The following is a 17,092-nucleotide window of genomic DNA, read 5'->3' on the forward strand; positions in this document are numbered from 1 at the left end:
TGTTGTTCAGCAAATGTTGCATAAACATCTATCAGTTGCTGTTCCTTTGCTTCTCCTTTGTCTTTCCTTCCAATTTACTGACAAGAAAATGTGAATCATGCCATGCATTGTATGGCAAGTCCCATTAAAGGGGACATATTATGTACTCAAAGTTAGGAGGAGGCTTGGTAGACTTCGGATCTTACATGTGGGGTTCAAACAAAGCCATTTTTCAGCAATAAAAACAAGTCAGTTGTTGGTGTGGAATTAACAAAATGAAGAAAAAAAAAATCTGTGTGTTATAGTTTAATAGTACAATCATAATAAAGACATTTTAGTCACAATTGTTTTTTATGATACTAACATTCTCTGGGCACCACTATTACACTAGTATTATTATTCCCATTGCAACCTCTCCTGCTCGGGTCAGCTTGCTCTGCAGTGGTTGATGTATATCTGACCTTTGATGCAGTCCCTGTGTGTCCCAAAGCCAGAGGCCCAATTAAAACTAACAACCCCGAGGCCCAGCAGTCCTCCCAGGATCCCACCCACCACCTCCTCCTCTTCCTCTGCCCATTCACATCTCCTACATTATTATCCATCTGTGTGCCCGCTCCTCACATGGCACACCTTTACTGACCCGAGTGTCTGGACTTCAACTCAAATCTCCAGTGTCTTTCTTCAGGAATACTTTTTAGGCCAATGTGTCATCCATACAAAACTGAATTTATAAATATTTTTGTAATGCAGCGTTATAGAGTTTTATATACTTTTCAACTTTTTGCTGACAAATACATCAATACAATAAAATAATAAATCTACATTTTATAGTTCTACAGTCTACTTTATTTTAATATAGTGCTCTACCATTTTATTAGAACTTATGAAATATGCTACAATTGCCAAAATATCACGCTACAAAAATGTAAAAAAGCAATGTCATCATTCTTTATTCAAACTCAATCAATTTATCAAACACAAAAGTGATTTTCATAAGTGCACTGAAACAGCCAAAAAACAAGTCATAGTTCAATATAAAACAATTATAAAGACAATATTATTATGTGTTTAAAGCAATTTTGACCAACTACAAAGCATTACCAGTCACCTCACTGTCTGGCATGTGTGTAATCAAACAGTAAAAGTTTTGAACCATTTCTGAAGAGCTGTTCATCAATTAAAAATCAACTTTGGTGATGTGGATAATTTAGCTAGACTTGTTTCCAACCATACTGTTAGAAGGTCTTGTCTCATTCTTGTGGACCCAGTCTCGTGTCTCGTCTCATCTTGTGTAAATTGCATCCCATCCCTAGAACTATCCCATCCACTAAGTACTAATTATAAAAACGTGAAAAGCTGCCATACTCACTATAAGCCAAGACAAGCATACTAAACAACATACAAAAGCACATTTCTGATCGGGCAAATAAACTAATATAATTATTACAAAAACATGTAATAATATTCGCAACATTCCCACTGGCGCTCCCACCCAGATACACATACATACTTAGAACGCTGTTGCTGTCGTCATGGGACATTATAAACTGCATTATCCCACATCTCTTCACATTCTTTCATTGGTGGTGATGAATCCCACAGCACATTGTAGCGTTGTGTGAATGAGTTATGAGTCTATTGTAATTACACATGGCTGTTTGGTCTGATGATCCACTGTCAGCGAGAAAACAAGCAGGATATTACATGCACATGCACACCAGAGACAATGCATCTGACGCACTGATGAATGAGGTCACACAAAACACACGAGCAGCCATGTAAAACCAGCCCACTAACAGACACAAGCTGGGACTGAATGATCTGTATTTTGATTTTAGTGATTGAGCGAAATACACTGGGATGCCCCAAATAACCATGCAGCAAAGTTGACAATAATTGATGTTGTTGTGTTTTTGACTAAATGTAATTCAAAGGTGTATTGTATAACTTTTCTGGTGGATGGTCCACTACCCGCTTCTTAGCCTGATTCAGCAGAAGGTTTCTACAAAGTGAAACAGCATTAAAATTAGTTCACTCGACAGTAGGTGGGTACTTTTTTCATTTTACCAATCGCTGTTATGTGGTTGTGACATATGTAATGCACCATTAACAGCTAACTGGTATATTAAGCTTTTCCCAAATCCCGTAGGAAGAAGGGCAATAGCGCCTTTCCCCTTGATAAAATTCACCAAACATTCTCTTTGTTCTGGCTTTAAATCCTCGATTTCAGGAATCGTTGCCAACACATAATATATGGCTCTTCGCTGATTGGCTGGTGCCCGAACTCACACTTCCTGGGTTTTTTGGGAACTATCTAGTGTGTTCCAATTCCTGACCTAGTCGGTGGAGAGAAATTAAAGTGAGCAGAGGCACTGGGTGGCACCAGCCTGGCTACTACCTGCTTGTCTTCATAATAAGTATTTTATTGCTTTGCCTGAATGTTCAATGGAGACAAGAATGCCACCAGGTCAAGTTATGGGTCAGATCTGTGAAGAGGTCTTTGGTTGGGGGACCATCACTTGCTTGTTTCTATGGATATGCCATTGCTCTGTCTGGAATGTTTCATAGTGTGACATTAAACAGCTCTACGTTACATGTGTTAAATTAGAAATGGTTTTATAGCTCAAAAATATCTAAAAAAAAAAAACTGACAGGCATTCTGACTGTGAGCAGGGTCACCTCTCCATAGATCTTACCTGTAACTTTGTCTGGTTTGATCTCCATGATGAGAGAATAGTTTAATACCATACTGTGAAACATTCCAGACAGCGTGATTACATTTCTATGGAGACATGCATTTGACCTACCACCAGAAAAGTTACACAATGCACCTTTAAATAATAATTATTCATGAAGTTTCAAAATTGTATCGCTTATATTCTGAAAAGTGCTGAGTTTGGGCTTTACTTTAAATCATCTCTCGTGTCCATCCATCGATTGTGGTTTCTCCTCCTCCTCCACTGCTGAGTGTGGCCATCGGAGGGCGACTGCTGCAGCTGCTGGGAGCTTGAGTAGGTCCTGACCCTCTGTCTGCCTCTGTGGCCCTGCTGTTAAATAATGCACACGGTGACCTCTGCGTCTCCTCCTGACAGCTTTGCTATGGTATCTTGCAATCACTTGTACTTACATAGTGGAAGCTGAGAGAAGGTCGGTGCATGTTGTAGCATACGTGGAGATCTAGTCAGGCCCAGTATAACCTACAGCTGCACTGACACAAATGTGATGTGGTCCCTGCTGGCTGGTGGATTGACTTCCTGTTCAGGCAAAACAATCCAAAATAGTAACATATATAGTTTAACATATATAGTGAGCCAGATCTACCCAGCTTCATTAAAAAGTGTGGTGCTGCAGTATTTTTGCGATGAAATGATGAACTTCTCCATAGAGAAGTCCACCAGGTCCACCAAGTTACAGGTCAGATCTTGAGGTGATCCTACTCAGTATGGAGCTCAACAGTGACAGCCTGCTCTGGTTCCAGAAGTACATTTTCCATAAATATTTCCCAAAAACTTTTTGAATAGTTCAAAGGCATTGCAAAGGCTAAGGAGCTATGTGCTAACTAATATCCATAACGCGGCTGGTTTAAGTCCAAAAAGATGCAAGATTCTACAAAATGTTTTCACATTTTTGTAAAACAGATTCAAAATTAAATTATAGGTCTTCTGGTCATTACTTACCATGTAGCAGATTATCCCCTAAGGTAAGGCTTTCAAAATTTTAATATTAACTTTATTCAAGAAGTGAGAAAAATGAATGGGAAATTTAGTGGAACCACAGGCTGGGTGGTCACTGTTGAGCTCCATTTGTCAAGGTGTTTTAGCAATTAAAACATCTGTACTTGAATAAACACCAAATTGATAACATTAATGCCATACTGTGCAACATTGTAGATCATCTTTATGGAGACAAGCAGGTGGCATACACTTTGCCAGAAAAGTTACACAGTGTGCCTTTAGCAGTCATGTACAGCCTATGGACCAAGACCTCAGTTCATTATTTTCATTATTTGCGAACAACATCAATCCAAATGTCGCCAAAGGTGTGACATCCAATGTGACTCTCCCACACCTATAGAGCCCTGTGACACAGAGCATTTGTCTTGACCTGCTGCACTGTGGAGACTTGTGCGCACTGGCTGTGGGGGGCAGGGGAAATAGATGTTAGGAGACTCCAGAGCTGAGGCGACAATCTGGGCTTTCCGGTGCACTGGCTTGGAGATGGCAGGCACACGAGGAAACACGGAGAGAGGGCACGGAGTCTTGTACTGAAGGACAAACTACTCTTACCAACTCTGCACTGCATGGTTTATCAGAGATACTATCAGTGAATAACAAAAACAGCACTAGGCATTCAACTATACACTACCTGCGCAGAAACAAATGTGTAGAAATTTGACAATGTGCAAAATTACCAGAGAATCTTTGCATATTAATGCAGAATGCTGTATGACTAAGGATAAATCACACCTGGGTGTTAGGACAGGGGGACAGTTCAGAATTTTGGACATAGGACCTCATTTCCTAGTGAGCCAGAGTGTTGGAGACGTGTGGAGACACTTTTTAAAGTATTTTTTAAAATATTTTTTAAAAAGTGTCCAAAATTCCAAACTGTCCCTCTAATATTACATATTCAGTTTTGGAGTGGACCTCTTTGCTCTCAGTGGATCAGACATTAAAACACATTAAAAAGATTATCTAATTATTATTTAGTGGCTCCTACTACCTTATATTATTACTGTTGCAACAGTTTGTTTGCCCATGTGATGAGATGTATTGTTTTTAGTGACACCACATGCTCTTATATGCCCTGAAGAAGACTCAGTGTTCAAGTGTTTTGTTGTAGATAGATACACATTAATGCTACATGATCACTCTACTCAGTGAACAAAATGTATTAATGAACTGGACTGGGCCTAGAGTCTAGACCCATGTAGACCCTGCTCATAATACATCAGAAATGCATGTAAACATCTTTTTGAATCCAAAAACAAGGAAGTTTTATAACCTGGATTTTGTTACAGTAATGGTCAACTGTCGACAAATTTATTTTTCTCTGCTTAGACCTGTCCTCAAGTGACTGAATTTAAGCAGGTGCCACCCAAGCTTTTTGTCTTAAGTAAAAAATGATTTATTATTGTAGCTTAAAATTAAAACATGCTCATTAGTTCAAGGTTAAATCCTTGAATAAAGTGCTGCAAAAGGTAGAAAAACAATAGAACAAAATCAAGTGAATATAACATGTTTATATGTTCAGTGCACATTTACAAAACATTTTGGAGAACAACTGGAAAGTGCTGTGGAACAAAACAAAACTTTTACCAATTTACCACATATTGTTCCCGGATTTGTTTGTTGTTGTGGGTTAAATTGCGCATGGTTTCCACTATTGTTTTAGCTGAAAATGACTAGGTATATTTATCTTTGAGTGCTTTTGTGTGTAGCACTAACCTCCGAGAATAGGCCCCCATCACAGCAGACATTTTCACCGGGGGCTAAAAGGAACAGGTGAAAACGAATGAAAACAACATTGGCTGCATGCTGGCTGGGCAAAATGGCTTCCTGACTCACCTAAATGGAACAGGGGCCTCATTAAAGTTATTAGCAACACCTGTGCTTTCCCACCGTAATGCGTTCAAACGTCCGCCGCAGAAAGGTCGGGACTGTACGAGCGCTGAAGATCGCGGCGTACAGTTTTTCATTTCCTGTACACACACGAGATACACACAGGGCTATGCAATATCAGCATATGTTTTCATTTGAAAGTGGAAGAAAACTTTGTAAATGTCATGACTCGGATCAGTAATTTGTTCACGATTACTGAACTGAGTAAAGTGTGCAATGGAACAGCCTGACCCCTGACCCTAACCGTAAACCTGATATTGTGCTTTTTTCAATTGTTTAAAGGGTCAGTATTCCACTATTTTATGATAAATGTTACACTGTAAGTTCCTCATCAAAAAGGGGTCAGCCACTGCTCTATCCTCTCTCATTTCAAAGACTTTTCTTATTTCTAAGATTTTTCTCAAAATGAAACACTAATTCAAGTCATTTTTATTTGTATACCGCATTTAAAGGGATGATTAAGAGTCTTTTCAACCTAGGGTCCTTTGCACCATGACCTCTACATTACATCTGTATTCAACTGCTGCTGGAGAATTGGGTGTGACGACCAAACTGTAAGAAATTGGGATAAAATCTGATGCAAATTGATGGTAAAAGAAAGAAAGGGCCTAATTTTGAAAAAAAAAAATGGAAATAAGGAAGGTTGAGGGAACATAGGCACGCTCCCATCACAAACACACCTGGAGTTGTGTTTGGTTTCATTCACATAATACACAAACATTACATATTTAGGCTCTGTTCTTCTCTCAACCAGAAAACACTCTGTCCCACCTTGTGATGTCATGTGGTAATACAGGAAGTGCCACACTATGTTTTTAAACTCTGCACTCTTCACTAGAATCATTTAGATCTTTTCAGCCCTGGAATTGCCAATTTCCACTAAACAAAAGGTAAAAGGTAGCTGCTAACTTGAAAAGTACAGCTTCGTGACATCACAAGGTGGATCTTTGGAGATGTAGACAGACTAATAATAAATAGTTACTAAAACATGTGTGAATGAAACAAAACTCTGGATATGTTTTTGATGAGCGACATTATAATACGGCTTAAAGCTCACAGGACTTAATTTTGCACAGTATAGGGTCTTTAATATTTAATGTTTTGATCATTGTAAACCTCAATATAAATCTAAAAAGGCTTAATGATAGAAACAGGTTCACTGACATGCAGCACTGAGAAGCCTTGCCTCTTTATACTGAAATGTCACAACAACCAGTAGTAGATAAGTACAGAAAAATGGGCGAAGACAGGTGGTAGGTGAAAACAGATTTTTTTTGTGAGCATTCAAGGCTCAAATGCAAGACAATACAGAATTACTGCAACATGCATGAATTACACAAAATATAACTCTGACTAGATAATTATGAGGGAACTCAAAGAAATGTAGAACTTTTACAAGTTTGCTAACATGCTATGCACAATTCTATATTTTCCACTCAAATTAATCAGTTGGTGATTTTAATCAGTGTCTTGGCACAACCTTGCAAATATGTGGCATACACCCACACTTCTACGAAAAGGTCACAGAAACTGAATATGCATTGTGGCAGTTGCCTGGAACTTTTGAAAATAAATTAAGAAAAGAAAGAAATAAAGCTTGGAGACAACACGTAGTAATTCAGTTCAACGGCATGTTTATATAAAGCTGCAGTAATAATGATGGCACCTGGGAGAAGAATCTTTTATAAGCATGCGAAATGTCACCAGCATGGATGTCACCTATTACACTGGGCCTGTACACACAAGAGAATACAATAAAACGCATTTATATTTGATATATACACGTACGTCAGTCTAACGCTGCAAGTCTAGGGCTACGTTTATATGATGACGGTCTGAACAGAAGACGCAGAAGTGGTGTTGCGTCTTCACTTTTTATTCCATGTTTAGGAAAATCTGTGTGCATATGGGGACGCAAAAGTGTATGGAATTCAACTGAATATGCATGCCAGGTTTCTATGTATGTATGTGATGTAAACGTGTATACGATGTGAGTAGATCTGACCAGTTTTTTTGCAGTATAGACAGAAATGCTACAGTGGAGAATATTCAACTTTTCCATTCTGAAGGGTGGTTTCAGATTTTTGTGTTTTTTAGCACTAAAAACATCATCACCATCTAAATGAAAGGCACTTCCTATAAAATATTTTGTCGTTTTCACCCGCAAGCGTTCTTGTGTAAACAGGCCCTAGTTTTGCCAATTTTCTACAACCATACAGGTTTAAGTGGCATCTCTGTCACATAATATTGTTACTGTGGACATTTAAGTGATAGTGGCCAGTTAGAGACAGCCAAAGTTCAACCAGAGACTGTATAAAGTGTTGTTTTAGATGGATGAGAACTAAAGAAAAATAGTCAAATTGATTTAAAAGTCGTATAAATTGACATTTGTGAGATTTGAACAATGTACAATGTTGTCATCAAAAACATACCTGGGGTTGTGTTTTGTTTCATTCACACGTGCTTGGGCAATCCTTTATTATTAGTCTGTCTACATCTCCCCAGCTCAAAATGCTCTGTTCCACAGTGTGATGTCATCAAGTGGTAGTTTTAAGGTTAACAGCTATTTTTAATCTTAATCAAACTGCTTTACTCTACAGTACACTGGAATAACCTTCAGTTGTCACCTTTTCAAATGTTTTCGTTTTATCTTTTGTTCAGTTGAAATTGTCACAGTAAGTCTACAAAAGCAATTGTAGTAGAAGGCAGAAGGTAAATAAAGTAGCAGGGTGCAACTTGGGTGGTGAGCTGAAAATTAGGAAAGGAACAGTGTGTTTTTTGTAACCAAGGTGGCTATAGATTTTTAGATTTTAGTCCGAAGGTGGGTATTTGAGAAAGGACGCCAGGAGGAGTGTAGGAAAATAGTTGTGAATGAGTGGTTGACGGCATATTTCAGCCTCTTGAGTAACATGATTTCAGCAATTATATTAGAACAATAATGACCCCTAAAGAACCACCAAAGTCAAGCTGTTCAACAAATCCAGTGGCATCATTTTTGGCAGTATTATCGTACCCCAAATTACTGTAATTTACACGGTTTGGTAATGGGAAGTTTATTCAAATGACTCCAAATTGTGAGGTTCTGGGCGTACTTTTCAAAGTCAGCTGCAAGACATTATTAGAGGATGACAAATATGCCAAAAAGACTTCAAGCTTTTGTGAAAATAATAATTAGAGAACATGTGCCCAGTTTACTCTTGACAGGGTTTTTCAGTGATCTTACCCTATATGTATCGTATTTTCCGGGCTATTAGATGCGCTCTTAAGCCTCCAACTCCATCAAAAAACGATTGTGCACCCACAGTCCAGAGCTATACACAAATCCACTCAGGTGTCCCAGCACGACTTCAGTAAACTACAAAGCCGCACCACCCGCTTCACACGCAAACACACACAGAGCAGACAGCGACCGCGCAGCGAAACACACCCGCAGCCACACTCATCACTCCACGCCAACGAGGAATAGAACGGAAGAACGAACCGAAAAAGCGAGTGTAATGTGCCACTTCTAGACACAACTGAACAACCGAGTCACTGCAAACACGCCAACAATCCAGCGGTCCCAGACAGCACCCACCCTATGTGCCACAATTGAACAAAGCCGAGAGTTACCAGGAACACGCCAAACAAAGTCCGACTGACCCATCGAACTGTTGTGTTTTGTTTAAAGTCCAGTGCAGTTTATTTGTGAAAAAAGTAAAAAAATAATAAAATAGACCATTTAATGACAGTGCGTCTTATAATCCAGAGCGCCTAATAGCCCGGAAAATACGGTAAGTGGAACGTAACCAAGTAAAAGTAATAAAGTACTCTACTTAAGCACAAATTGTAGATGTCTGTACTTTCCTTACATACATTTTAAAGTAGATACTTGAACTTCACTGCATTTGAGAGCAGGTACGGTATCTGTACTTTCTACTCTACTACATTTTGAATAGGACTGAAAAGTAAAAGTGTTTTTTTTATTATAGTTTGACACAGAGGTGGGACCAAGTCGTTGTTTTGTCTCAAGTCTCAATTAAGTCTCAAGTCTTTGACCTCAAGTTCGAGCCAAGTTCCAAGTCAGTGACAGGAAAGTCCCAGCCAAGTCTCGAGTCACTGGCTCATGATTCCAAGTCAAGTCCAAGTTGTCTTCTTTGAGCTTCAAGTCATTTCAAGTCTTTAAACCAAAGTACCAAATATAGCTTAGATTTTTGCAATTAATATGAATTTAAAGATAATTTGTACTTAAAAAGTCATGGTATATTTATATATGAGTATCAATATAGTTGTAAAAGTGCAACTTTATTCCTTTTTAAATGTCTTGACAAGATCTTAGTTCAAATCATTACAGTCAGAAAAGAAAGAATTAAGATTTAAAAGTGCTTAACATGAGTTATTTTGCTGTGTGTCTGCACTGAAATGGAAGGTTCATGTTCTATGCAGTTCCCTCTGTTTTACTGTATTGTACTGCAAATTACTGTAGTACATTTGATGACATCATATCACAGTACTTCAGTTACAGTAACAAACAGAAGTGGGAGGGACATGTTCCCGTTTGTTCCTGTAAAATTCAGCACCACATGTATCAATGTAAAGAGAAAAATATTTTCTAAAAACAGACATTTTTTAGAAGCATCAAGTCTTCTCAAGTCACAGGCCTCAAGTCCCAAGTTATTGACCTTCAAGTCCAAGTCGAGTCCCAAGTCTTAGTCCATTTTATCAAGTCAAGTCTCAAGTCCTAAAAATAGTGACTCAAGTCTGACTTGAGTCCAAGTCACGACTTGTAAGTCCCCACCTCTGGTTTGACACCAGCTGAAAAGCCTGAGAGGTTTATTTTTAGTTTCTGACAACAATATAATGACACATAAACAAATAAAAACAATTAGACTAGAAATATCAGATCTGACCTGTAACTTGGTCTGGTTTGGTCATGAAGACAGAAAGGTTTAATACCACACTGTGAAACACTCCAGACAAAGCAATAACATCTCCACAGAGAAAAGCATTTGACAGACCCGCCACCTGAAAAGTTACACAATAAGTAACACTGCATAATTTCCATGTGATTGTTCATCTCTGTGGCGAATGACCTCCCTTGCTCTTGCTCGGCGGTGGTAATATCAGAAGCATGTATGCATGATGTACGAGGAGCCCTATGCATTATCTTTAAAAGAACTATGACAAATGTTCCTTTTCCTTCCTTTTCTCTGCCTTGCATATGAATTACCCAAAGTCCACCCTCATTTTTACATGTTCGCTTTTACAATACTCTGTGGCATCTTACTTTGAAATTCTAAAAAAGAAAAAAAAAAACACCTTTGATGTTCCTATGCTGAGCTTCAAAGAGCGGTGCTGCTGTAATTGACCTTGAAGTAATTAGGTAGTGAATTGTTGATCCTGTCGCAATCTTTTTTTTTTTTTTTCCCTAGTTTACAGTTTGTCTGATTAGTAGATATTCACAGTCGTATATGGCAACTGTCACATATAGGGCGTGAGATGGAATTGCTCTATAAGTCTTTTAAAGGCATGGTATAGGCAGGGAACATATGCAAGCTTAAGGACCAAGTAGACCGTGTCCATCTTTATGCATCCTGGTCCCATTGAATTGGCTACAGTGTCTCTAATGAGCCTCCAGGCACAGTGGCAGAGGTTGGGACCATAGAAGTGTGTGTCTGTGTGTGTGTGTGTCACCATAGTTATATAGATTTGCACATGTGTGGATAGTACTGGGCAGAGGAGGCTGCTACCGACTGATAGTGCAGGCTACTGTTGCACGCTGACTAATCTACTGAACTGTAAGGCGCAGAGAGGTCAAGGAGAGATCTCGTCCTATCACGGAGCTCGGTGCACAGCAGTCCTTTCACTGGGATGCTTACAGTGTACTTTTGATAAAACCACATGCTAGACGGAGCTGCAAATAAGGTTAGGCGGAATGACTAAACATCTAATCATTATCTGATCTTTCTGAGGACAATACGCTGTTTTTGGTGATCTTGACGTAATGTGGTTCAGTGATTCTGTTTAACGCTGATCTTTTCCCAACCCTCATTGGTCAGGTTTGGTCAAGATCTTAGTGACAGGTGGTAGTAGTAGGTAATTACCTTTTAAGCAATATAAATGTGGTTGTAGTTTTCCTAGTCTATGATTTGACTTTTTTCTATCCATGGGTTTTGGAATGATAAAAAATGATGAGCGTCATCATACTGATTAATAATTTTAAAATAATGGGAAGCTGTATCGGTAAAACAGTTTTGGACAGATGATCTGATCTTGAATTATTACATATGCATATTTATAAGTTTCACCTCTCTCACCTTGCCTTTTTAAAAGTATCAGTAGTATGGGGGTTGTGGAGGCAGCAGCTGTCTGTATATGCACTATTTTTATTCCAGTGAAAGTCTGGGTAAACACATTGTCACTTTTTATTTGAACAAGTCTGCCTGCGTATTATTATTTTATTTGACCTGCTGTGACTAGCTCTTTTAATAGTCTATTGAATCGAGAGCTTTTCTATTATTTAGCTAAGACATGTTGGCTGATTTAGGCGCCTCTTGTTTCACTGACAAATCCTGTGGGATTGAAGGTAAACAATACAAATCTTACAATGGTATATATTACTTATTATTGCTGTTTTGTTTTTTTTTTTTTGTTTGTTTGTTTTTTGTTTTTGTTTTTTTCATTAAAAGTCACTTTCTGGACCTAAAACTCCATTTGTAAGTAAAGTAGTCTTAAGTCTGAATAAAAAAAATAACTTTTTGAGACACTTTAATATTGTTCTCCACATAAAAATGTTTATTTAGTGACAACTGTGTGTCAGAATGTGCCATTTTATCTCAATAATGAGTTTGTTGGTAAATCTGCTGATGCCACCCGGTGCTAATGGAACATGGGCGCCAGATTGGCACAAAACGCCTGAATTTCCTTCTTCTAAAAGTAGTAAAACCTTGGCCTGTTTATTTATTTATTTATTTATTTTTATTTACAGAGGATTGGTCCAGAATTATAGGCAGTCTTTTTCGTGCTTTTTAAAGGCTAATTATGTGTAGTTATTTTGTTACTAAAAACACTATTGAGAAAACAACTTGAGTTTAAAATGATGCAGACTAAAAATCTACATAATAGAGATTTAATAGATTTAATAGACATTTTACTCTTTGGATTCAAAAGCCTTATTGATTTAAGATTCAGGTGTCATCACAGTACATTTTGTGTAATCATTTAAACTGTATCGTTCTGATTTACATACACAAATGAAATCATAATAATCACTTAATACTAACAAAATCATACTAATAATGTTAGCTGCATTGTGTCTCTCCAAACCAAACCGAAATAAATGAAAACCCAACATAGGTGCTTCAAGCCGTCCAGGCCTGAGACAGTAATCATTAAGTCAAGGTTGAAATCAGTCAAGAGCCCTGGTTCGTGCCCGCCCCCCTCCGTGTCTCCTGCTCCCCCCTGACCAGAGTTCAGTGATTAAACCGTCTGTAATTACTCCACTGGTGTGCACTGCACTTTTCTGTGTGTGAGCTCACTGCTTAGACATGTGTGGAGCAGACTGTACCGTGGAGTGTGTCTGTGGTGGCATTGTTAGCAAAAGGACACCTTCAGTAGAGCCCCCTGTGGGCAGGCTCTGGTGCTGTAAGTGCTCCCTGCGTGCGAATGGTGAGATAATTTAACTCTAGGCTTTGGCATCAGGAGAGGTGTGTAAGCAGTTTGTCACAAGCTCAAATCTGCTACAGTGCTCATGTGTTGTCCATCATGTAATGTATTACGAGAGTGGATTAAGTGGCTCTTCAGGGCTGTATTTAGATTTTACAGACGGGAAGCAATGTTTAATTTAAGATATTTTACCCATGATGAAATTATAATATGCATGCTGCTGTTGAGGCTTTTTTGTTTGTTTGTTTGCTTTTAATAACAAGGCTTATGTAGACTGACAGGATAGACTTAATGGTGCACTATGCAACTTCTAAGGTGCAGGGTCCGCTGCTTGCTCATCTCGATGGGGATATTATTTATTTTTCTTGAATGTTTCACAGTAGGGCTTTAAACATATCTCCCTTGCATTTGTTCAATTACAGGTGTATTATAGCCCATGAATAGTTACCATGTGCAGGCTTCTCCATAGATCTTAGATTATCCATAGATTAACCTGTCTCCATTGTGATTACCAAGTGTATTTCCATACTGTAAAATAATCAAGGCAAAGCAGTTAATCTCCATGTCAAAGCAGAAAATCTAATTTGTTCACTGAACAATCATTTATTTTGGCAGCTCATCCAAGCTGCTTCTTCAGTTCTGCTCAGACACTGTTGGACACTGCCTTATATCCACCTGCAGGGAGGAGCTAACTACACTGAAAATACTCTGAAGCTAACACACCTACTTATTTAAAGTTTGTTAGGGCTATTCAACTGCACTGAATGTGGGGTCATATTAGCAAAATCATTTAGGGCCATAATGGGTGCTTTCACACATCTGGGCCTGACCTGGCTCTCCCTATTGTTTTCTTTGTTTTAATTTACTAGGTTTGAGGACGGAGTTGTAAATGGGAGGTAGATGATTTCTGAGGTCTCCATTTCTGTTCAAGGATAGATTGTCTTTCTTAACAAAAATAGCTTTTTTAACTCCCCTCTCAAACCAATTCTTTATTCTGGTTAAGATTTGTACCTCCCTTTCTTCAAAGGAGTGGCCCGTGGCTTTCAGGTGGAGATGTACGGCAGGCTGAGGTCACCATTCACCTTTGTCATGGATTCTACCTGGACGACTGAGGGATTTTACACACACTTAATCTCCATTAAGACAGGCTGATGGCAGACTTTCCACCAAAAACAATACATAATGCACTTTTAAGAAAAGAACAATTTAACAACACCTCTTACATGAACCTCAACTTAAAGTCCCAAATAATCAACACAATTTGAAACACTTATTTAGTTTGACTGTTTTTTGTTTTTGTTATGATAAAATAATAATGATAAGGTAAAGTAAATAAATAAAGTTAAGTTTTGTATTTGTTTTTGTTTTGTTTTGTTGTTTTTTTTGTCTGAGGGGTGAATGAACATGCTTTTTTGTCTGTTTCAAAAGCTACAATTGAAATATAAGTACGTTCATTCCGCCTTTCTGAGTTATGTGCAAATTACAAAGTTGAACATTGCAGACAAGTAGCCATAATTTCCGCATATCCTCCATTCCAAGTGTATTATTATTGTAAACTACTGGAGTGGGAGATGAGCTAAAGCTGACCAGAGTGGCCCTCAGTGTAGAGGCTGAGCTAACATAAACACTCGATGTGATAGAAAGGCATCCTGTCAGAAGCACTTGTTTGTGTCAGGGTTCATTAAGGCTTCAGTTGATACACAGCCTGCTGCTTTAGTCTGCGAAAATTACACCGAGGTTGAGGTGCTGTGCATGTTTGGCTAGTGCATTACATAACATTAAGAGGAGCTCTGTAACTTCTTAAAGGTGCACTGTATAACTTTTCTGGTAGAGGGTGTTATTGTTTTGCTCCCTGCCTCATTAAAAGGAATGAGATAAAATGTTTAGATTAGTGCCCTAGTCTGTACAAACAAGTGGACTGAGGGAGTGTGACATCGCCCATAGCATTTGGCTCCAGTCAGATGACGCTCGCCGAGGCTGTTATGGAGCAAATTTGGAGCCAAGTTCCATATTAGGATCATGTAGAGCTGGGTAATATGAGCATTTAAGACCAAAATGAGAAGCTTGACACCAGCGGTTATGGAGAGAGAGGGGCAATTTTCAATAAAAGTGAATCGAGGCCGGAGTCGATGGAGCCGAAAGTGTGCCCATGCTCACTTCCTATTTGGATTTGCAGTCTATATCCATTTGTATATGCAGTCTATGATCAGTACCAGGCTGTGTGTGGAACTTCTAAGCCTGTTGAGCCTGGAAGAGTCTAGGCCTATGCGATTATACCTGGTCATTCGTTATTGTGCACATCCATAACTATAAAACCAAAAAGTAATATTTGACTTTGTGCATATAAATCTTGATTCCCCTGTGTTGCCTGCTCCTATTAAGCTTGTGTGTAGTGTATAATCACAGGCTAGGCACGAGAATGAGAGAAGGAAGATATGGGTTACGATGGCAACTGACGCCGCCTGATAGCAAAGGATGTGACAGGTTGACTGAAAATACTGCAAGTAATTACAGCGATCTGCTCTGATGCCTTCACTTTCAACCGCTCACTATTTGGTCCTGTTACATTTTCTCATATAGGTTAACACATGTGAGTGGGGCTGATTGAGAGCATATCCTCCTGTATTAAACCCGCAAGACTATTCTATTCTGGTCTATAAGCTGTGTGACAATATGAATGTGATAAGAAAGCCCATGTGCTTTTAAGTTTGTACAATGCAAGCTGGTAGAGCAGAGGTGTAGGAGGAGAGAGAGTCTGTATAGGTGGATTTTAGGCAGTACAAATCTTAAGAATCTTTTGGGATCTGAATGGAGCTTGGGGGGTGGGGGTTGCCTTAAAATGACAGGTTAGACTATATGCAAAATGTAAGGTAATTGCATGTATGATTTAAGTTTTTGCTAAAAAAAAAAAAAAAAAGATTCATTTTAGTTTCTGACATGGGTAGCATTTTTTGACATAGGTAGCAGATTGATAAATAGAAAGAAATTGCATAAAGTTGTCTCTGCATGGAATCTAAGCAGGGTAACTTTGGTAAATACACATTTAGCAGAGTTACAATCCCACCAAACAATGTGATGACTATTTGTTATTTCTTATTTATTTATTTATTTATTTGTAAAGGGATAGCACATATTAAAGGGCCCATCTCATGCAAAATAACTCTTTTCACATTGTATCTTATGCACATATACAAGCACAATTTGGGTTTCGGAACATCCAATACACAATAGTTATGAAATCTCCATGATTTCTTGGAGGCAGTCACAACAGGAACTATGAAAGGCTGGCTATTTCTCATGCCCCCGCCCGTCCTGAGAAAGCACAGGCTCTGCCCTCCAAATGTGACGTAGGCTCTGAGTGAGCCGCCCTTCCTCCGCCCATCTCATGGAGGAAGGGGGAGACAGGCATGCACCCTGTGCTGTAAGTGTACAGCCCTGCAGCCACACAATCCATTCAGCGGTCTAAAAGCAGTCGGAATAAACTTTTATTCATCATGGCGATACAGCGTGTTCAGCCTTATGTGTTGGACCTGGAATTGGATGAGGACTTTGAGGTGCACAAAGCGCAAGCACTGTGTCGGCATCAGCTGAACAGTACTGATTGGTAAAGTATTAATAAATGCTAGTAGATTAATTTATATCGTGTACACTGAGGTGTATAAAAATTTGCTTATGCTGTCGTTTTTGTTTAGGTGTTCATGCGGGAATTGTCAGAGATGACATGCATATTGAAATTATATGTCGGATAATCTTAAAAAATAAACGCTGTAGCTTGCTTTTAGTTATCTTCAGTGGTATACTAGTGGTAAACTTACAGATCTAGGATCACCATCACTGGACCCCGGTAT

This window comes from Boleophthalmus pectinirostris, unplaced genomic scaffold (assembly GCF_026225935.1).
Source record: "Boleophthalmus pectinirostris isolate CB_2022bp ecotype Guang Dong unplaced genomic scaffold, ASM2622593v1 HiC_scaffold_21, whole genome shotgun sequence".
Classification (NCBI taxonomy): Eukaryota; Metazoa; Chordata; class Actinopteri; order Gobiiformes; family Gobiidae; genus Boleophthalmus; species Boleophthalmus pectinirostris.